The 23,356-nt window shown below is 42.2% G+C and overlaps 1 protein-coding gene across 4 annotated transcripts in view; it reads right to left on the bottom strand.

The window, feature by feature from the left end:
• Nucleotides 1-23,356, bottom strand: part of rerea (arginine-glutamic acid dipeptide (RE) repeats a) — a 131,656-nt gene that overhangs the window by 87,760 nt on the left and 20,540 nt on the right. The window contains exon 2 of one of the 4 annotated variants that reach the window (XM_004554215.4): nt 10,462-10,542. The exons of 1 other annotated variant lie outside the window; for it this stretch is intronic. The gene's annotated coding sequence lies outside the window, so the exon portion shown is untranslated. Of the gene's footprint in view, nt 1-2,841; nt 3,458-10,461; nt 10,543-23,356 lie in introns of those variants that run through there. 2 more of the 4 variants (XM_004554217.5, XM_004554214.6) reach the window with 2 other exon arrangements.

The following is a 23,356-nucleotide window of genomic DNA, read 5'->3' as shown; positions in this document are numbered from 1 at the left end:
ACATATCAAGACCCCAGCAGACTTTCTCATTAGAGAGAAAATGATAGGCCCGCCAACACTGCATCAATTACAACTCGCCTTTCTCTAATTCTTCATGCGTTACATCATAATGCTAAAAAACAACATACAGCAACCTCAAAAGTGTGTGGTTTTTTTTCCCTTTCTTTTTTTAAATTCTAGCAGCCAGCAACTGCCATCATCCTGACACCGAAGAGGGAGAAAAAAAAGGGGGGCAGGGACACAGCGTGGTGCAATCCCACTGAGGGCCATCATGCGAGCAGATTAAATAACATTTTTCCAATGCCCTGTCAAACATTCAGCCGCCTCTGAGCAACCAGACAGCCGTTACAGCCTCACTCTATGAAGCATCTCTCTCTCTGCATGGTCAGAAACAGCCTCTTTGATCTGGATATCGCCCCTCAGATTCCTCAGAGGTGACACTCATACACGCGCCCGTATGTGAGCTGAATGTTTACTAGCTCTCTGTACCTTGTCAGCAGTGAGGACTTGTGTTTGTAAAGTGCGGTGGGGTAGTGGGGGTGGCGGCGGCGGTGACTCACGCCGCTACCTGCTTCCCCTGGTTTACATGAATCAAACAACACAGTCTGCGGACTCGGATCAAATTCCACATCAGATTTCATTTCCCACAAACACTAGTATAAAGCACTGCAAATAGACAAGATTGAAATGATACCGACAGCAGTAAGGCGGTGTGTACATAATTAAGATTTAGGTTGCTATACTCTCATCTGATAACAGCCTGAGTGCTGTGAAATGCTCGGCGCTCTCTTTCCATACAAATCCCACACTGCAGAACAACTCAGGCTCCTGTGTACAACTCCATTAAGAGGTCTGACCACTTCCTCTTTCGCTCCGTCCACAAGTAGTGAAACTAAATGGATATCCTAACCTCTGGGGAAGTGAAGAGGACGCCGCTTTAAAATGTGTTCACAAAGGCCAACTATGCAAGTTTTCCCACATGAGAGTGCAGGCTGAGACTGTGATTGCATGGTACGCAGACGTATATAAGTTAGAAATGGGCCCATTAGTGGCATAAAGGACTAAACCCAACCCTGCTGAAATAATAAAATAATACATATGGTGGGCCATCTTAATGAATGGCATTGGTTTACGTTTTTAAAAAAGCTCAGGATAATATTTCTGGCCTGTTTTAGTGGTGCAGTTAAGCTTAAAAGTAGTGAAATCAACTCAAAATCATCAACAGAGTGGCAGTAGGACCGGTCATAAACAAAATCAAATGATCAAAATCACAAATCGAGTCAAACACGGGAAACTAACAGACTGGCAAGCTGAGATTTACAAGTTAAAGGAACACTAGGAACAAGACACGCTGTTAAATTTTTAACCACACCTGCACCTTGTGCCTGATTCAGTGCCCCATATTCTCACTCACATGATTTTTTAAAGCAGTTGTGCCATACATTAATCACAAATACGCTGTCGTCCCACTCAAGCAAATTAATCGCATCTGAATCATTAAGGTAGAGGTCACTTCCTAGCTACCAAGGTGACCAAAAAGAAAAAACAGGCACAGGAAGCTTGGTGTGGTAGAGATTAACTCCTCGCAATTAGCAATGCAACTCTGAGTTTATGTGGTAGTTCAGCGCAAAAATCCAGCAGAAGGATTCCAGGAAGGGACTGTTTTTACACAGCGCAGAATGAAGGCAATCACCGCTTCACTCCCCCCCACCCCTCCTTGATTTGAATCTGTGTTTGTGCTTATGTGCCCAAGTACCCAGTGGATTCAGCCTCTGACACCCAGACTTACTACGACCAATTTACAGCGGTTTAAGTAACCACCCCCCCCCCTCCCTCTGCCATAACTCGAAAACAGTGGATAAGCTGCCTTTCAGACAAATAACTGTAGTCTGCTTTAAAATCCTAAGCTGCCACCTCCTGAACATACACACAAACACACACACACACATCCCACCAGCCACCCCCCCCCCTCTTGCTCTTTTCAACCCCAGAGCCTCCCCCACCTCCACCCCCACAGTGAGAGCTGCATGTGCTCCAGCCAGAGTTCACAGCCTCTGGGGTGCTGAAGGGGGGGGGGAATCAAGTTAATTTGGTGGGTCCTTCCATAGTTTGCAACTGGCAAGGCCGTTCTCACAGACAGTAAACTCCCCCATCTTTTAAAAAAAACAAAACGCTCCACTTAGCCTCCATTATTACAGCTGGATTACCAATTTATGACATGACAAAGAGTGAAAATCCAACAGTCGAGCCTATAATGTACACTAGGGGAAATCCCACTAGTCAGAATGTATGTACGACCAACTCACTGAGACTCATTTTGACATTTCTCCTGTAAAAATGCAACTTTTGTTTTTGGTCTTTCTTTTTTTTTTTAGTTGTTCCTCAAAGTTAATTGATTGCTAAAATGCTTGAGCACGAGGAACTTCCACATGTCTGATGTTTCCTTCCCTGGCAGCAAAAACTGCATTGCAAGCCCAGTTTCTGTTTACTTCATTTTTCACACTTAAAAAAAAAAACCCATTAGCTGCTGAAACTACTGTTAGAGTGCCCGCAGGGTCACGGAGGTTGTGTTGTGGGGGTCTGCTACAGTCCACAGGAGATACAACTTTGCAGCTCAAAAACAGTTGAGTGGGGGTCACACTTCCTCCTCTGGGTATAAACAAAAATAAGGGCATTTCAGACTCAAACTGTGCGTGTGCCACCCGGCTTTTCGCCTTGCTAGTGCCCAAATCCAGTGTCTTTATCACACACATACACACACACAGCTCCCAGTCTGCCCCCCCCCCCCCTCCAACCACAACTCTCCTACAATCTTTTTTTTTTTTGTATTCAACTACTCACCCGCCAGTCTGCTGATTCTTTGGGAGTCCCACAGACTGCTGCAAACAAGTTCAAAACGCGATCCTTGCCCAGGATGACCCACCGAACTTAAAAAGGCAAGCCAGCTGGACTTAATCCAAGACCCGGGACAAAAACGAGGCGAACACGGACACTTTTTCTTCTTCTTTTTTTGTATCCCCCCACTGAAAGAAGAAAACGCCACCCGCACGGAGGGACTCAGGCGAGCACTTGCTTCAACAAAAGACGGTTTCACTTTACTGATAGGCTGCTCACGTCCGGAATGAGCCCGATCAAAGGCACTACAGCGCTAGCGAGTCCCCCCTCGAAACTGCTCCTATTCCCTTTGGCCGTGTTGTTGTTGCTGTCGATGACAGTGTCCACAAGCAAAGTAACATAGCGCTTGTTTCGAGGGGTAGGAAACCAGCGAGTTCGCCGTTAACAGGCTCCGCTTCCTTTTTCCACACACACACACGCACACACACCACGATCTTGCTCTCTCTCTCTCTCTCCGTTTCGCACACACACACACCACGCGCACGCTCTCTCCCCCTTTCTCTCTCTCTCTCCTCCTATGCACACACTCCACGCTCCCTCCGAGTCTGTAAACCTCCCCCCTTCCTCCTCTTCTCTTCCTCCCCTCCTCCTCCCCCTCTTCAGCTGTTCAACAGACGCATCCACATGGCTGACCTAGTCTTTCTTTATCCAGACACTAGTGAAGGAGAATTACGCCGACCACACTCAAAAAAAAGGCGGAAAAAAAAATCCGAGCGAAACAAAAACATGGACTGGATTCAAATAATCGTCATGGACAAAGATGGGGTGGGTTGGTGGGTGGTTGGGGGACGCCATTGGGGGCTGTTGATTGATGCCAGCGCCGTGGGGACACCGATGCGTGTGCGTGCGCGCGCATCAGGAAGCGAGGTGCAAGGCGGCCAAAGTAGCCCGACACGACCTTCATCATCATCATCATCATCATCACCAAGCGATCAATGACAACGCTTATGGGGAATGTGACTGAAACACTAAAGCGACACAATGAGAGCGTGCAGTAGCGCTGCCTTTGTAAATAATTGCTTAATAGCCCACATTTCCCGCGCCACGCGGCACTGACACGTTCCTTTTCTAAACGGTGACACAAATATATAAATAACTACATGTAACGCCATCCTTACGGTGCAGGTCGCTGATTTCTATCTGAAAACATTAGTACGTGCACCCCCTCCCCACCCCTCCAGAATATACACCAGAGAGACGTGAGTGGATGCCGCTCGGGTTTGTAGGAGCTCATTTGCATTTTTGGATAATGAATTAATTAGTCACCCCACCCGTTAAAAAGGCAGAAACAAGCAGGGATGATAATGTGACTAGTCCATTAGCCATAGTTCGTTTTTTTGCAGGGGGGGGGGGTCTTTTTTATTTTTATTTTTTATTTTTCTAACGGTAAACCTGTACATTTTTCCAAGGTCCCTGCGCTCATTTTGTTGAATTTCACGGTAAAAAAACAAAAAACAAAAAAAAAACGCACAACACTATTTAGTCCCCCCCCCCTTTTTTTTTTATTTAAATCTAAATGCTGCCATTAAAACCTGACGGCACACTAACACACCTGGGAAGAGCAGTGACACAAAGATGGACTGTGTTACCTTGTAAATTAATAGGATAATTTTCATTTCACCCAGTGAGTAGCTTGACACATTTTCATTGTCTTAAACATGATATTGGATCACTGTAAAAAAAAAAAAAAATCCAATTAACTAAAGCAAATAGTGCATTGGGCTAGTTTCTTTGGCACAAACATGGGCAGCAGGAGAGACAGGCAGTGAGGATTGATAGAAATTGAGTTGAGGGGTGGTGTGCAGGGGGCTCTTCATTGTGCTACAAACCACGTTGGTCGTCTTCATTTCAATGGCAGCGGTGTGGTGGTGGGCTCTGCTGTGTAACAGAGTGCTGGTAAAAACCTTTTCCAGCTCCTGAGGCAACTGTCCTGACCCCCCGCCCCCACACCACTTAGAAACCCAATACCATGAGCAGCCACAGCTCCTCCCTCATCACAGTATGTATACATTTCACAGGATCAGTGTTTATGATATTTACACACAGTCTCCCCTCCTTTCCCCGAGACGCACAAACACTCAGAGGGTCCAGAAGGATGGATGGGGAGATGGAAACGCACGTCTCCCTCGGTTTCTATCACAAAATCAAAGCGTAAAAGATTTTTCAGTCTAGTGACTCAAAATGCCACCATTCCCAGCACAGCGCAAGGCTTAAGTTGGGCCCAAGACGGCAGTGAAGGGCGAGTGCAGCGAATCCACTCTGAAGGCAGTGCGAAGCAAAGCTGGATTGGCTGGCCCGGGCAGGCTCCCCTCCCCGGCAGATGAGATCCCATTATCAGGTGGACGAGAACTCCACCTCCAGGATTTCACAGCTCCTCTGTTTATCACATGGCTCTGTCAAGTTGGGCACCATACCGATAATGAAAGGAGACAACCGGTGCAGTTACAAGCAAAGCACTCCACATTCTACAGGCCTAAGCATGTATCTGGGAAGCTGACTGTGTCTATTCAATTCTGTTCAGCATTCAAACGGCCCATCACAATACCTTTTCCCCGAGCGCCCCTCTCTACAGCTATAGCGCCTTCGATCCCGACAGAGCAAAATCAGGTTGGTCTCTGTTTTTGAATTTGGAGGCAATGAAATTTAACAGAGCCGCTTTAAAAAGGGGGGAAAATGGCACTTTCCTATAACACTCCCTTCATAAAGAATATCAGAGGAGAAGAATTTCAGTAGAAGTTAAGAAAACCAGAAAAGGTGGATGATGACACACGCACGCACGCACGCACGCACGCACGCACGCACACACACACACACACACACACACACACACACACACACACACACACACACACACACACACACACACACACACACACACACAAAACAGCACATTAAACCAAACACAAGCTATCATTTTGAAATACGTTTTCCCTCAACCACATCAAACACAATTAGTACAAGTGTTACTGAACAAAAAGACTGCCACTGAATCAAAGACCCACATGCCCCTCCCCGGTCTGTCTACTCCATTTATGGTTTATAGGACTCTGTAGCCACTTACCCTCATTAAAAATGAATACTTGACAAAAGCTGTGGCTGACACAAACTGTTTGCTTTAGCCTGATTTCTCTGTGCTGGAGGAGAAGAAAAAAACAAAACAAAAACAAGCCACTTAGGCAGCAAACGGAGAGCAGGGGAGACAGAGAGACAGACAGAAGAGGGGGAGAAAGTGCTCAGCAACACAAATAAGTCAGCCAGTAGCTGAAACAACAGAAAAAAGTGACATGGATGACTGAGCCAAGCCTGTGAGATAGTTGGCAAGCCTCAGAGGCCTTGGCCTCTTAAGCACTCATATCTAGTAACTTCATTTAATACATTCACCAGGGATGAGCAGACGAGTTGAAGGAGGGGGGGGGGGGAAGGGATTTAGAGAAGAAAACAATACTTGTACACCAGGAAGAGGGTAAGGCTGTGGTGGTGCTGGTGCTGGTGGGGGTGTGCTTCAGAGGCTCGACTTTAACACATGACTAAATCTCTACTGTGTAACAAGCTAACTTCCCCCGCTCCCAGCACATAATAAAAGGAGGCAAAATGGATGTGCTAGCTTGATCTTTGTAACTATTTTACCATTCTTAGGCAGGTATTATCTAAAGGAGCCTTTATTCTTGTATTAGATATTCGAACAGTGCTCTTCCAGATGGGGGCTTTAAAGCAGTGACTGTCTCCACCACACGTACTATATCCATAAAGAACAAAGGCTCTGTGTGACTGCTGCTTCAAGTTACTGTTCCTCATACTGAGGCGAGTGCTGAAAGCCCCTCCCCTTTCTGAGCTGGCAGGCGAACCCAAAAGAAGGCTGACTTCAAATCATTCATTGCCCCTTTTAGCTTTCATAGATTCTGAAGAGAACACTTTACAAGTTGGGGGAATCCAAAGGGAAAACAGGGTCTTGCTCGACTAATTAAAGCACAGACTTTGCCTGGAGCGGTTTGAGAGAGGGGAGGAAGCAATAAAACAATCCTTTTCAATCTCCCAACAAAGTAACTCAAGGAAATTACTCAACTAAATATGGTTAACTATACGCTTGTGGATAGCAAGACTCAAGATTTTTAGAGGTTGTTGCTTTAGCTGAGGAGAATAGCACTCAACAGAGGATGTTTTCATTAGAGGAAAAAAACTGCAAAGGAAACGGAGGTTACGCATTGCTCTGAGTAAACTGCCTTATCAAGGTGACACAACTTACTGAAAAATCAAGTTGTCTGTTGGTTTTAGTCCAAACAGGCAGCTAGTAATTAAGCTGCTACCTAGTAGGCTTTATTTGCTGTCATTAACACAGCTGTAAAATGTGAGAGAAGCCAAGGAAAGGTATTTCACTTTAGGCAATCAGAGCAAGGTCTAGCCTTGCATAGCTATCTTGTTTACATAGCTATTCACAGTCACATTTGGCAGCCTTGCAACACTCTGAAAACCAAGACACTTGTAGGCTACATATGTCTAATCTCTTTGCCAAGCTACACAAGCTACTCAAGAGAGTGAAACTTGCTTGCAGCAGCCATTTGGTTAAAGTATTGCATATTTAAAAAATGAATGTAAGTAAACCTTACTCCAGATGGGGGTAGCTGCCACCTGGCAGATAAATTGATGAAATGGTGGTGGGAGACAGCACAGCATTTTTCTTTGTAAAAATACAGCACTAACTGATTGCTCATTTGCAGACTTTGATAAATGTGTGAGTAGAAAAAAAAAACAGCTTTTAATAGAAGTGCGCCCTGTCTGAATTCACACAAAGAGCGCTCCGCAGCTTCCATTAGATCACAGCTTGCTGAAATGAAGACATTTTTTTAAAGGGCCAAGGTAAGAGTAAATCGGGGTGTGAAACTATTACAAAATCAGATCATTCAAGTCTTTACATGGCTGTAAAATCTGATTCTAATACAGAGCAGATTCAACGCAGTCGCAAACAAACGCACGTGTGTAATACCTCAGATGCTACAGTCCCTGATTTTCCACAGACATTCTTCGAGCTCTCACATGGACTGTCTGTGTCTGATTCTCCAGGCAAAACAGGGCCTCATTCATCTGAATAAAAGAGCAGTTCAGCCTGCCGTGGCTGCACTGAGAACAGACTCTGAGGAATGAGACTATATTTCCAAGAGGGCCACAGAGGGACAAGGGTGCAGGCAGGCAAGGCAAGGCAAGGCTGTGGTGCAAAAAAGAGGAAGTTTACATTTCAGGCAAATCCTTTTGTGTACAAAAACACGGCAAGATAAACAAACAGCACATGTGTCTGCTGCTCGACTCGGAAGAACCTGTTCCTGAGTGGAGCTGTGATTAAACGTGATCGGCACGAGCAAATGAAGTCCGCTGTGGTCGTGAAAGCAAGAAATGGGGGGGTGGGGGTGATTACTGTGTGGTCTGAGGTAGCCAGCGACTGCTCCATTTCACACAGAGCACATGGCAGTCTCACCTCCATACACTGCCACCCTGTGGACAGTGACAAGAGGTACAGCTTCATGCTGCTTCTATGGAGGATCCTGGAGTGAGTGTGTGAGAGAGAGGAGGTGAGCCAGCGTTCATTATGAGTAAAACCAAACATTTACTCCACACGCTAATTCATGACATGTGTATGCTCAATATGGCACAATGGCCCTTTAATGCTGTATTTTTCCCTCCAGTGCCGACGCTTATTCAGAAATCAATTATTCTCCTCTGGTCACACTCTGCTTCTCTCAGTGTGTAAGCTAATGATTCAGCCATCTAGTTTACGGATACATAACGGTAACTAGAATAACCACATCCATTATAAGTCAGAGTAACAAGCATCTAAAAGTCATTCAAGTTAATTTTTCACAGCTTTCCTTTTTTCCATTTGGCATGAATAATAGCAGAGAGAAGTAATCTCAAAGGCAAATGTACGGTCAGCATGTCAGCACTGGGTGCGGTGAGAAAAAGATGTGTTATTCAAAGAGACAGCACACAGTCAGGGTGTTGAGGCTGTGTTATGAGATTAGACTGTTTTTTGTGGGAGCGAACGGTTAAAATCAGTCTGTGTGCAGTCAGAGCAGACAGTTTGGAGATCAGTGCTGAGGTCAAGAGGAGCCACTTAGCTGTGCTTTGGCCTTCCAACCCCTACAGCATTCAGAATCCACTGTTCCACAGAGGGAGTAGATAAAACGCTTGGCAGCAGACTTGCAACAAGAGATGGCTACATTTACTAATGTGCGGCGGATTTATTTATTTCTTTTTAAAAGCTACAAAATGGAAATTAATGGGAATCGCTAGAAAGGTGGGAAGCTTTCTCATTAGAAAGGATATATATTAGCTTAGCCTCACTAATGCGGTTCCCCTATAGGCATTAAATCTTCGGTACAAACAAAGCAATAAGCAACCAAGACTAAAACCTATACCTCTCTCTCAATCACTGCTCAACCATGAAGGTCATCCTGCATTTTCCTCTTCCAGCTATTATCCCTGTGATTTCAGACTAGTGCTAAATGAGATGTACAATTGCGATGAGATGGGAACAAAAAGTGTCCTTTTTGTGCTAAAATCAGAAGATAACATGTTGCAAATCATTTGTGAATACATGACAGGGATATGAGATGCTAACCCAGTTGGAAAGACAGTTGATATTCAATGTTGAGCAAACTGGAAGCCTAAAATTGTAAGTTTCTTTATAGTGGGGAACAAACGGCGAGGAATAAACAGTGGTGGGCTTGTGCAGCTTTAGTTCAACGAGTCAGCTTGTACCAGAGCGGTGGATGGAGGGGAAATATAGATGGCTTGAGCGAGGGAGTGCAAGCTGTAGCTCTCTCTGTTCCTGCACACATCAGCAGCAGGAGGGCAGGGATGCGCGGAGGCCACAGCAAGCCAATTACCAAACTCATTAAGTAACCTGCTAGCTGGCTTTGAACTGCAGCTCCCTCCATCATATCACGACTGGATTCTCCACCGTTGTTGTGGACATCTCGCACCTCTTCTTCTTCTTCTTTCTTTTTTTTTGGTTGTTAAATAGCTCGAGAGTGAATCCAAAAAACTGACACAATAATTGCATTTTCACATGCGTTCTCTGGAATTCAAATGAAAGAAATCACAGATGAAACTGCAATTTTAAAAAAAGAAAGACAGACAGACTGGCAGCTTGAAGGTGTAAGTTTGGCAAAAAAGCAGCTGCAAACAAAGGAGACCTGCTTATACAGCAGGTAGAGGGAGAGGGGAGGAAAAAAAGCAAATAATGGATCAAAACACAAACACGAGAATTGATTGGCGTGAGCTAGCAACTGAGGGATGAATCAGCGCTGACAGGCTTGAGCCGTTCTCTCCGGGAGCACTGAACGCAAGAGTCAAAATGGCTGCAAACAGGGAGGAGGAGGAGGAGGTCAGTGCATGAAGATGATGATGGAGAGGTATCAGGCTGAGAGCACAAAGGCCAGGGAGAGAACATGATCAAGGTCCAGTGGGTGGGGTAGGAACAGAACATTTTTTTTGGGGGGGGGGGGGGTTAGAGCAGAGCAAAAAACACTGCACTCGCCAACGCTAGAGTGTCACAAAGCATTGTTGACTAACCTTGACTGCATTCACCTCCTAGCTCACTGCCACACTTCCTTTCAACAAGTATTGACACAACGACAGTCTGCAAGAGAAAAACTGGAAGGGGGTGGGGGAGGATAGACACACACACACACAGAGAGAACAGGGGAAAAGTATGAATGAGGTGAAAATGGAACAAACGAGGTGATAGCAGATTGACAGTAGAGGTGTATGTGTAGGTGAAGATGGCTGCCATCTTTGCCGTCATGTTGAACATGCGGCGAATGTTGCCAGCGAAAGCCATGAAGCTGTACAACATGGTAATAATGACACTAATTATTTTGTACCGCACATTTTAAAACCAGCATTTACAAAGTGCTTTGCAGTACCATTCACATTTTCTATGTGGAGATTGTAAGCATTTGTTCTAAGCCAGTATTCATTTCCCTCTTCCCCAACAAACCACTCTGGATGCACACAGATCTAAGCACTTATGCCTGCAACACACACACACACACACACACACACACACACACACACACACACACACACACACACACACTCCCCCACCCCTGAACCTCCCCCATTATCCCATGAGCCCTCTCTACTCTGCCTCGCTCTACAAGAGCTTGGAAATAAAAACATCACAGCTCTGCCTCGCAGCACCTGTTCAATAACATTGACATTTCACATTCAGCATCCGCACACTGAGAGATTCCCTGCATTTACTCTCTTTAACACGTAGAAGCACAAAACACACACACACACACACACACACGCACGCAAGCCAAATTCGTGCCAACGTATGCTTTTTAATGCCGCAAAGGCGGCTGCGTGTGTGCAGATGCACGTCCGTCCCGCGTACGTGCCTGCAAGACGAGGGGTAAAAAATTCATTTGACTAGCTGAGGTGCACGTCTTAATTTTATGAATTTTTTTTTTTTTACAATTGACTAATTAAAAGATAGCAATTATTTCTTTGTGCGTTACAGAAACTGTGTTCGGTGTGTTTACGTGATATGACTCAGTAGCTTCCCTCATATTATTTTTTTCAGCACAAAACACATGCAAATCTCCTCAGGATCATTTAGGAACACTTGTCAATATTGTTTAGAATAATAAGAGACAACAGTAACTGTTTCACATGTTCATTGTCTTCTGTGCTTTACTGGAAGGGAGTGGCTGGGCTTTCGAACCAATCGTGTATCGACGGCAAATTAAGAACAAAACAAGACGACACCCCCAGATATTTACCCCACGTGCACAATTATTCTGTTTGTTCTCTTTCTTTCCTCGCCTCTGATGTAATACTCCTCCTAAATTCAGCTTGCATGAAATGAAATGGTCTGTTTGATATTATTCACTGCACACCTGGTGTTATTTCTTTTAAATTCAAAAAACAAAGTATTTCTATTCAAGGCAGTATAAGCACTGTCGAACGGCAAGCTGGGTATGCTGTTGTCTGACATTTGGAGGGGAGGGGGAGGCAAAACACACTCAATAACCACCCGGACCAGCATGTAATATTTATATTTGCTCCCAGATCAAACTTGCCAAAGAAGATTTTGGGGTCAAACATGTTTGTTTTAAACATTTGGTATGATTTTCTTTTATGTAACATGCTGCTACAATGCCAGTCTTCATGTAATAGTTGCCACCTGAGGAAAGCTGAAATGTGCCTGCTTCCATGGCTCAATGGTGTCATCAGGTGTAGCCTAACCTGGAAGGCTGAGCAGGGGCATCTGTTTGACAGCATTAGAGAGCATCAGAGCCCCTGCCATACACAGATTAAATGGCAGTAAATCTGAGGATTAGATTCATGTATGAATAGCCCATATTGATTTTGCAATCTCTTCAGTAACTCTGGGATTTTCACGGTGCAGACAATGTGGGCATCAAGCGTGTGCGCGCACATACACACATGGGCTCATCTATCTGCCTGGTTTTTAAAAGCCTCTAAAATCAGTCTGTGACTAACCCATCCCCATTTTAATCTGCTCATGTCTCCGCCTACAGGATGTATTCGAATAGCACAAGGCATGCAACATCATTCCTTTAAAAAACTGCCCGTTCATCCAGCCTCTCTGAGTAGCCACAACAAAGCAGAGAGAACTAAACAAGCTCAAGAGGCCTAGAAACGTCCAATCCTATATATTGTTATGTGTGCTCATGTGAGAACAAGATCGCTTCCATGCTCTTTGAGTTGAGGGTTATTATTTGTGAGCACCATGGGTTGATGTGGACGGCCATAGCGCCAGGATTTCTCTTCTTTCGGTGCCTCTTCTCAGTCTTAAAAGCTAAATATGCATGCTCTCTCTTTCTCTGTTGCTCTCTCTCTCTCTCTCTCTCTCTCACACACACACACACACACACACACACTTGAATTCATTCAACCCTGACGCGACCTTTTTGACACGAAAATCCCAAAATCCTGTGCTGAAACTCAAATCCCCTCTGACCACTATGGCCCTTCGGAAGCAGGATGACATCAAAAAGAAGCGCTTTGCTTTCATGACTTTAGTCCACCCCTCAGTATGTCAGCGTCTCTGGCCCTCTGCCACATGCTTGTCACACACACAAAATAAAAAAAACACTATTTAGAAACATACGCAGCACATACAACATGAAGAAACCAAAGATAGCCTGAGCTGCAACTTCCCTATTTCCACACACAACGAGGTGGGCGTCAATTGTGCTGTGATATGAAGGGGCTTCCAAAGCAAACACACTATACTCCTTTCCCCTTTACAGCTACACAAAACATGGATAAAGCCTATATTTACAATATATGTACAATACATTTTTCTTGCTTGGCAACCTGCAGCAACCTGACAACCTCATTCAAAATGGCTGCTCTGGTCATCATGCGTGCCCTTAGCCACCCTATGGAGGCGCATGAAACTGATTACCTGGTGATTGGTTTGTATTGGGAGATAGCTCTATTAACCTTTGGGTAACACAGGTGTGTAACCAAGTAGAACGCTGCTCTTACTACACGAGAGAGACTGAGAGAAAGAGAGACATGGAGAAACTCGGTGTGACAGCAGAGCTGCTCCAATTAGGTAAGCACATTGAGCCGTCAGGCCACCACATTCATCAACACACAGAATGCCAGTCAGCAGCACCAGAAGGCTCGCCCGCCTCTTTACCACGCTACTGTTACTGTGGTGCAGTCGGGAGAGTGACAGGGAGGCATTTGCAAAGCAGATTTGGACCATTCTCCCCAGCATTTGGCAGCGCAAATGTTTCTATGCATGGTTTGGGTTGTTTTTACTCGCATTTCCCTTGTCCTAATAGACTGACCACGGGCCGCTAATGATATCATTATCATACATGCACTGTAATTATCTCGACCCACCGTGTGCCAAGATCAATGGACGGCAAAATTTGGATCAATTGATGAGTCTGCTGCTGTTAAGCTGCCGAAACATATTTCGCACACAGTCGATGTGCTGTTGGATGGGCTGTGAATGAATTGGGTCCCTGCCTGTTTTCAGAGTGCGGCATCCAGACATGGGGTTAGGCAAGTGGATCTGTGCCATATAAGAAGTGAACTAAACTGGCAGGGCTGGTGAGCTTCCCTCTGCTCTTCATAATGTCAACCACAGCCACTACTGCTGGACACAAAGCCCCAAACAACAGTTTAACATTTCTAACAAAGTCAAAACAATGTAATGATTGTATATGTTTTTCTACTGTCTCTTTGTCACCATCATGTTTAAAAGAACAGAATTTGATCAAAAACCAAAGAATTTGCATGAAAACAACAGAATTTGAAAACAAACAACGGAATTTGAATGAAAACAACAGAATTTGAATGAAAACAACGGAAGTTTAAAACAAACAACAGAATTAGAATGAAAACAACGGAATTAGAATAAAAACAACGGAATTTGAATGAAAACAACGTAATTAAAATGTACAGAACAGAGTTTGAATGAAAGCAACAGAATTCTAAAACAAACAATAGAATTTGAATGAAAACAACAGAATTTGAGAACATACAATGGAATTTGAACGAAAACAATGGAATTTGAATGAAAACAACACAATTTGAACAAAAACAACGGAATTAGAATGTATAGAACAGAGTTTGAATGAAAGCAATAGAATTCTAAAACAAACAATAGAATTTGAATAAAAAGAGTAGAATTAGAATGAAAACAAAATCATTTGAATGAAAACAACAGAATTAGAATGAAAACAACGGAATTTGAAAACAAACAACGGAATTTGAATGAAAACAATGTAATTAGAATGTACAGAACAGAGTTTGAATGAAAGCAACAGAATTCTAAAACAAACAATAGAATTTGAATGAAAACAACAGAATTTGAGAACAAACAATGGAATTTGAACGAAAACAATGGAATTTGAATGAAAACAACCGAATTCGAATGTACAGAACAGAGTTTGAATGAAAGCAACAGATTTCTCAAACAAACAATAGAATTTGAATAAAAAGAGTAGAATTAGAATGAAAACAACAGCATTTGAATGAAAACAACACAATTTGAACGAAAACAACGGAATTTGAATGAAAACAACGGAATTCGAATGTATAGAACAGAGTTTGAATGAAAGCAACAGAATTCTAAAACAAACAATAGAATTTGAATAAAAAGAGTAGAATTTGAATGAAAACAACAGAATTAGAATGAAAACAATGGAAGTTTAAAACAAACAACAGAATTAGAATGAAAACAACGGAATTTGAATGAAAACAACAGAATTAGAATGAAAACAACGGAATTTGAAAACAAACAACGGAATTTGAATGAAAACAATGTCATTAGAATGTACAGAACAGAGTTTGAATGAAAGCAACAGAATTCTAAAACAAACAATAGAATTTGAATGAAAACAACACAATTTGAACGAAAACAACGGAATTAGAATGAAAACAACGGAATTAGAATGTATAGAACAGAGTTTGAATGAAAGCAACAGATTTCTAAAACAAACAATAGAATTTGAATAAAAAGAGTAGAATTAGAATGAAAACAACAGCATTTGAATGAAAACAACACAATTTGAACGAAAACAACGGAATTTGAATGAAAACAACGGAATTCGAATGTATAGAACAGAGTTTGAATGAAAGCAACAGAATTCTAAAACAAACAATAGAATTTGAATAAAAAGAGTAGAATTTGAATGAAAACAACAGAATTAGAATGAAAACAATGGAAGTTTAAAACAAACAACAGAATTAGAATGAAAACAACGGAATTTGAATGAAAACAACAGAATTAGAATGAAAACAACGGAATTTGAAAACAAACAACGGAATTTGAATGAAAACAATGTAATTAGAATGTACAGAACAGAGTTTGAATGAAAGCAACAGAATTCTAAAACAAACAATAGAATTTGAATGAAAACAACACAATTTGAACGAAAACAACGGAATTAGAATGTATAGAACAGAGTTTGAATGAAAGCAACAGAATTCTAAAACAAACAATAGAATTTGAATAAAAAGAGTAGAATTAGAATGAAAACAACGGAATTTGAATGAAAACAACAGAATTAGAATGAAAACAACGGAATTTGAAAACAAACAACGGAATTTGAATGAAAACAACCAAATTCGAATGTACAGAACAGAGTTTGAATGAAAGCAACAGAATTCTAAAACAAACAATAGAATTTGAATGAAAACAACAGAATTTGAGAACAAACAATGGAATTTGAACGAAAACAATGGAATTTGAATGAAAACAACACAATTTGAACGAAAACAACGGAATTAGAATGTATAGAACAGAGTTTGAATGAAAGCAACAGAATTCTAAAACAAACAATAGAATTTGAATAAAAAGAGTAGAATTAGAATGAAAACAAAATCATTTGAACGAAAACAACGGAATTTGAATGAAAACAACGGAATTAGAATGTATAGAACAGAGTTTGAATGAAAGCAACAGAATTCTAAAACAAACAATAGAATTTGAATTAAAAAAAAGAGTAGAATTAGAATGAAAACAAAAGCATTTGAATGAAAACAACGGAATTTCAATGAAATTAACAGAATTAGAATGTACAGTATGAAAGCAACAGAATTCTAAAACAAATAATAGAATTTGAATAAAAGAGTAGAATTAGAATGAAAACAATATCATTTGAATGAAAACAACAGAATATGAATGAAAACAATGGAAGTTTAAAACAAACAACGGAATTAGAATGAAAACAACGGAATTAGAATAAAAACAACCGAATTAGAATGTACAGAACAGAGTTTGAATGAAAGCAACAGAATTCTAAAACAAACAATAGAATTTGAATTAAAAGAGTAAAATTAGAATGAAAACAACGGAATTTCAATGAAAACAACTGAATTAGAATGAAATGAATAGAATTTGACTGAAAACAAAAGAATCTGATCAAAAACCAAAGAATTTGAATGACAACAATGGAAGTTTAAAACAAACAACAGAATTAAACACCCATGTCAGAGTGGAAGACAACAGCAATAGAAATCTCTTTAATGTGTTTTAACTACTTGCTTACATCTCTTAACACTGTTTGGAACCCTCATTTATGTTACAACGTGCAACAAATTATATGTAACAACCTCCCTCCTCACTTACTTTAAAGCCAGCAAACTCTAGAAAATATAAATGCATCTTTTTTTCCCTTTTTTTTCAGGGCTTTGGATTGCATTTACTATTTCTTCATCTCTTTTTTGCAGTTATTAATTCATCAGGTCCACCTCCTGAACAGTGTTCATGCTTAAATCATAAGCCCTCTTGCTGTTTCCTGCTCCTGAATTGGTCTCAATCATGACAACAATTTGAGAGCAGTCGGATTGTGTGATCGGAGGTACCTGATTGCGCTGATGAGCAGAGAGGTGCTGAAGAAAGGAAAGTGGGCCATCTACACTGAACAACTAATGATAATAATATGACATGAACAACAACCCAAAGGTAACACAAACAGATAGCATCACCCTTACAACACTGCCCACTGTGTACTCACCTAAAGAAAGACACAATCCAATATGAAATCATCTCTACTTCAACCTTGAGCTAAGGGTCTTGTCAACAGTAACACTTTTCCCATGCAAGTCACATTTTAGAGAACTCTGTATATCCAGGGGAGAGGGTTAATTCTTTTCATGGGTCTGCTTATCATCATCCTTTAGGCAGCATGATGCAACTTATTCCAGTATACAAAGGCTAATGCAGTTAAATCACACCTAGTGGACTTGAATGCTTGACACTAAGCTTCCCAGCGTACTAGCTAGCTCGAGTGGGCGAGAAATGAACCTTGTTATGTGTCCTGACACTGGGCCCTGCTCCCCAGCAAATAAAAACATGCCTCTCACTTACTGGCTGCCTGCGCTCACGGCCCCATACATCAGCATTATAAAGGAGCTCGGCAGCCTCAAGGTCAGCTCAATTTCCTCCTGCCGTTATGAAGTATCAGAATCACAGCAAGAGGGGGCACCCACACACATGTAAAGAAATGATTTAGGGAGCGAGGGAGGGGAGGGAGAGAGAGAAAGAAAGAAAGAAAGAAAGAAGGGGGGGGGATTTGGAGTGTGAAGGAGAGGCGGTGTGTGATACAATAGGGAACTGTGACAAATCACCAGGAGAGAACCAGCCTCTTCTACAGTAAGGATGTGTGAGTGCGGACAATTGTGAGAAAATGTAGAGAATATTAAGCCTACTTGCTCATTCCACACACTAAGAATGTAGCAGTCTGCAGTATATGTAATGGGATTGAGCGGTTTCTGTTTAACAAGCTGATTCCCCTCGTGTAAGCGCTCAAGTGTAGTCTGTGAAACTACAAAGCAATTAGGCCTACAGAATTATTGTTTCAGAAAATGTGAATACGATGTTTACCTTTGACTGTAATTAAATTCTAAGCAGTTACACGGGGAAAACAGCAACCTAATGCAAACCTAATGCCTTTTTTTCCTTTTGAGATCTAGACCCATTCATCACATGCCCAAGCAATTTGATAAATTACACAGAAGCATGAAAGCTGATCATGTGCGTAGCAGAGTGCAATGTGTGTATGTGTGTGTGTTTGTGTGTGTAAGCCTCTGCCTGAGTCGTCATACTTGGCTGCCTCACTGGCTGAGGTTTGACATCTTCAGCTAAGAGCCTGGGGAAATAACAGCAAATTCACTTAATGGCACCACCTCATCTATTCCTCATACAGAGAGAGGAGGGAGACAAGAAGGAGAGTTCTTTGAGGTGTTACAAAATGGCTGTGTGCTCTCGGCTGTGCTCGCCGCCTCTACCATCCGAGGAGGTGCAGGTGTGTGGGTAAACACACAGCGCATTGAGACCCATCACAGGCCGTGGTTGGCCACCAGCTGTAATTTGCAGTCCACTCTGACCCCTTTGCGAAAAAGCCAGCCAGCGCTGCCGCTGCAGAGCTTTTTGTGGTGACAGCCCAATCCAGTTTGATTTGTGTGTGTGTGTGTGTGTGTGTGTGTGTGTGTGTGTGTGTGTGTGTGTGTGTTGGGGGGGGGGGTGTCTCATATGGCTGTGCAAAGATTTGTACCTGCAATGTGCAATGACAAACATATGAAGACCTAAACCCAGCGACAAATGTGAATAGCTGCAGTTATGTGCGTGCTTGTTGGTGTAGGTGTAAGCAAGCATGAGTGTGTATGTTTATATGTGTCTGCAGGGAGCGTTACAGAGCCAGAGGTATAATGGCCCCACTCCATCTTTGTGTGAGGTATTGCAGAACAATGCAAAGCAGAGCACAGCAGCTGGGAGGGAGCCTGGGCTTGGGATGGCATGCAGTTGGATAACGTCTCAGGGTAACAGTAGGTATGCTATCAGTGCAGCCTGAATCCCCTCAGGGCTATTTACAGAGACTCTGACCCCAGCGAGGCTGGGCTGATGACGTCTCCGTGCCTGCAGCAAAGGAAAAGCAAGACCCGAATTCATGCCACTGCTTCCTATCAGCTGCACAACATTTTATTCCAGCAGCCCTTAACAGCTCTGCAATTGTTCAAATGATTTACTAACGAAAAAAAAACCTCAATGGCTCAACGAGTATATTTACAAGGACTGTAGCTGTACAATAATTTACCCAATAGGGACAATACTCTGAACAATAAACTGCTATGTAGACATTCTTTTCCAATTAACCTAACCTGAATACGGTCAAAGTCAGAGGAAGTGTAATCACATTAAGGCATGTACTGCCTTATTCAGAAGCATTTTGGATATATGTTCACCTTAATAGAGCGATGAATCATAACTGGAGCTGACAGTGTATTGCAGCAATCAAAACTGCCTGACAAAAAGAGGCTCTAGCATCTGACTCAGCTTTCATGTAGCTGCCAGATTAATAGTACAAATTGCGGTGTATTTGCAGAATGTGTGGCAAGGCAGTAGCAACATCACAGAAAAATATGGTATGAGGCTGAGCACTGGGAAGAAACTGACGCTGCAACATAACATGGAGGAGGAGTCCAAAGATATTTACTGGGCTTTGGTGCGCAGCATAAAAACGGGAAGAAATAAATTAATAAAATACTTCTGGAGAATAGGCTCAATTGTGGTGCTATATGAGTGTAGCCAATTACACAATCACACATGGGTTACAAATAATTGTTTTCATTATCAATTAAGATGAAGATTATTTTCATCAATAAATTGATTTGTTGTGAAAAAAAAGAGCCTACTGTGACCATTTCCCGGAACCCAAAGGAGCATTTTCAAATTAATAATCTCATATTAATTATTATAATCAAAAAAATGTAAATGGAGAAAATTGTTCACATATTTGAACCTGTGCCCAGCAAATGGTTTGCAACAACTTCTGAATGTTTTTCTGTAAATTGACGCAGCCTGGCCAGCAACAACCCTATTTTGGTATGTGATCTACTAGAAGAAAGAACACACACCAAGAAGACCTGTGCGATCAATACAGTTACTTTCATTTTGATCTGCCAACAAACTAAAGTAGGGCTGTGCGATATGACCAAAATCTCATATCCCGATATAAGAATTCTATCGTCCGATAACGATATAAATCACAAAAATGTAACATTTTCTGTAAACTCTGTGAATCTCGGGCAGCTCGACTTGCGGGAAGTGTTTCCAGCTGCGCGTCGTGTAGCTGGAGTCGAGTGTTTTAACCGATGCATGAAACGATACATTTTTAGACATAAGTTGTAAAGGCCGCCGTTTTCTTTGTGAGTATTTATTACACGGCGTGCTGCGGGGAAAAGTCTGTTCTAACGTTTGAGTCTAAGGTTTATTTTTTAGCACCTGACGGCTCTTTTCTACTTCTCATCCGGAAATAATCTGCTCTTTCACGTGATTCAGTATATTTTTGAAAAGTCTCAACAGAATCTTGAGCTTTATTGTGAAAGGTTTATGTGGAACATAAACAAGCGGACACGCGATGCTGTTACCGTCATTGTTGCTAACCACAACGCATAAAAACAGGCGCTTGTCCGTCCGTAGTGTGGTTATATAAAATATAAGAGAAAGAGAGAACTTTAAGAAATTAATATAGCCACTACAGTGACCATCAAAACCATGAAAAAATATTGCCGTAAACAGTTTATTTTGCGACACCACGAAAGAAACGATAGCGTAAAATGAAACGATAGACGTTTTTATATCATCATCCGATATATATCGTTATATCGCACAGCCCTAAACTAAAATGACTTCCACATCTCCTTCATTATGATGTTGGATGGTAACGTAGAAATAAACGGCAGCTGTGAAAGCTCACTCCACGTTAAAATAATTCGCTTGAATTATTGAATTGGATTAAGATGTTTATTTTACCGCTCTGTGCACTAAATCTGAAGATTAACAATTTTCTGGAGCTTTAATCTCTTATCTTATTTACAGCATAAAACATAAAAACATAACCGTGTTGCATTTTACGGTTATGTTTTTATGTTCTATAGATTTTTATCAACATTTTATCATCATCATCTGATATCATCTCTCATCAGAGTAGGTGACACTCATAGGGATCATTTTGTCTCACGTGATGTATGAAAACCTCACTTTTTGTGACCACACAGGCAGTTTGAATTAGAAAGTGTGGCTTAACAGAGAAAATTGAGAAACTCTTTGTCTCCAACTGGGGTTTTAGGTTTCATCCAGCCAGATAATGTAAAAAAAAGCCTAGCTGTGTTGGACTTCCCTCTGACTCCTAAGCAGGTAAGGATAAACAAGCTCAGGCCAGCTGATTGGAGCTGAACTTTCAAAATAAAATACTTGCATATAATTAGGAAAGTGCATGACTGGTCGACTAGATGTCTAAACATTGCTGCCCTAGCTAGTCAATTACAGAAATACTATTCAGTTAAATGTATTATTCCTATTTTATTAATGTACAACAGCAGTTACGGTTTCAAAGACGGTATGTCGCCACCAATTCCATGACTGCATGATAGACAATCACGAGCTAGCTGGCCTAACGGAGAAAAAGGAGAATTTATAGCTAGTTTCTAACCAATACTGACTATTTGTGTACCCTGCTCATCTATGGTACCCTGCCAGATCCCAGAATGTAAAGCATACTTGACTATAGGAAGGCATTTGGCACTTTGACAGCACTCATTTTGCAGTTGTGTCAGATTACATTCACACCATAAACCAACCGCTGTGGAGTTAGTTTAAAACCAGACCAAGATCATGCCCTCCAAATGGTCTGATAGTGGTTTTGGTTACAGACAGCATGTTCACAACTGCACAAGCAAACTGCACTGAAGGGGAGAACAGATTCAGTCCAATTTAAAAGGACTAAACACAGCAACATTTCTGCAAAGACCACATGTAAGATCACATGGCTTCAACTACATCTGTAGTGAGAACTGTGATTGAGGTCATGAATTGTGATTCTACTCAAAATGACTGCAATTCTTGAAGCCACATTGTTCACTCCAGGCCTAATCACAACCACCAAGCTGAACCATAGCAGGGAATAGAAGATTATGATCCACCAGCCAGTGTTGGGTCATGATGACAGGACAACTACACAAGAGGGAGCACATTTTTCATCCTCTGAATAAGTAATGCTACTAAACGTCACATTGTAAAAATGTACTGTTGATATAACGCCGCGGCCATATTGTGCTCTTTACATAAATTCTAGCAACAACGTCATTTAACAGACCAGCTGATAACTGCACGGATAATACATATTGTGTGTGCAGCGGTGCTGGAGCAGGAAAATGGATGCCTCCTGTGAGCTTTCCTCTTATATAAAGCCCTCTCCTCTCTCATTTTAGTGAATGGCTTCCCACTACTTGGCTCCCCACGGTTAGCTTGTCAGCCCCCTCTCCATCTCTTTTCTCTGCACCTGCATCTGACACTGCGAGTGTTCTGTCACCCACCTCTCCACATCCCCCTGGAGAAAATGTTCAGCCCCGCCCAGCTAGCTCCCAGCAGCCCCTGGGGCCTGGGACAATTAAAAACGAGGCAGGAGCTCAGTCGAGCTGTCATGCCGAGTCTCAGATGGCACCCTGCCTATAAGGCTCCAGACGTAGGGGGAGTTTGGTATGTGAGCCCAAAGAAAATAATATTAGTGTCTGTTGTACTTGAGATCAACATTCACTCTAGTGCAAGGTGATGGCAGCATATCAACACTCTGAAAGCAATGCAGTCTGGCTGGAGCGATATATTTGGCCTTACAGTATTCAGACACTGCCTGACTGCACACTCACACAGGCACACACACACACACACACAAATCCACTGCTATATTCCAGTGTCAGCCAATTACAGGCCTGCCCTGACTGCCCTTGACTACACTCCCTAACCTCCCTCCACAATCCATGTCAAACCCCTGTGCACGGATTTTTTTTTTTTTTTGCCCCTCTTGCTCCCTTCTTTGCTTCTTCTTTTTACTCAGAGTCTCTGTCTTCAGGGTCTGAAATATTTAGCAGCCCCATCTAAATACACCTTCAGGCACAGAGTCAGAGC

The sequence above is a fragment of the Maylandia zebra genome, linkage group LG20 (genome assembly GCF_041146795.1).
Source record: "Maylandia zebra isolate NMK-2024a linkage group LG20, Mzebra_GT3a, whole genome shotgun sequence".
Lineage (NCBI taxonomy): Eukaryota > Metazoa > Chordata > Actinopteri > Cichliformes > Cichlidae > Maylandia > Maylandia zebra.
Note: the sequence above shows the minus strand (reverse complement) of the source record. Positions and strands in the feature narration are given on the sequence as shown.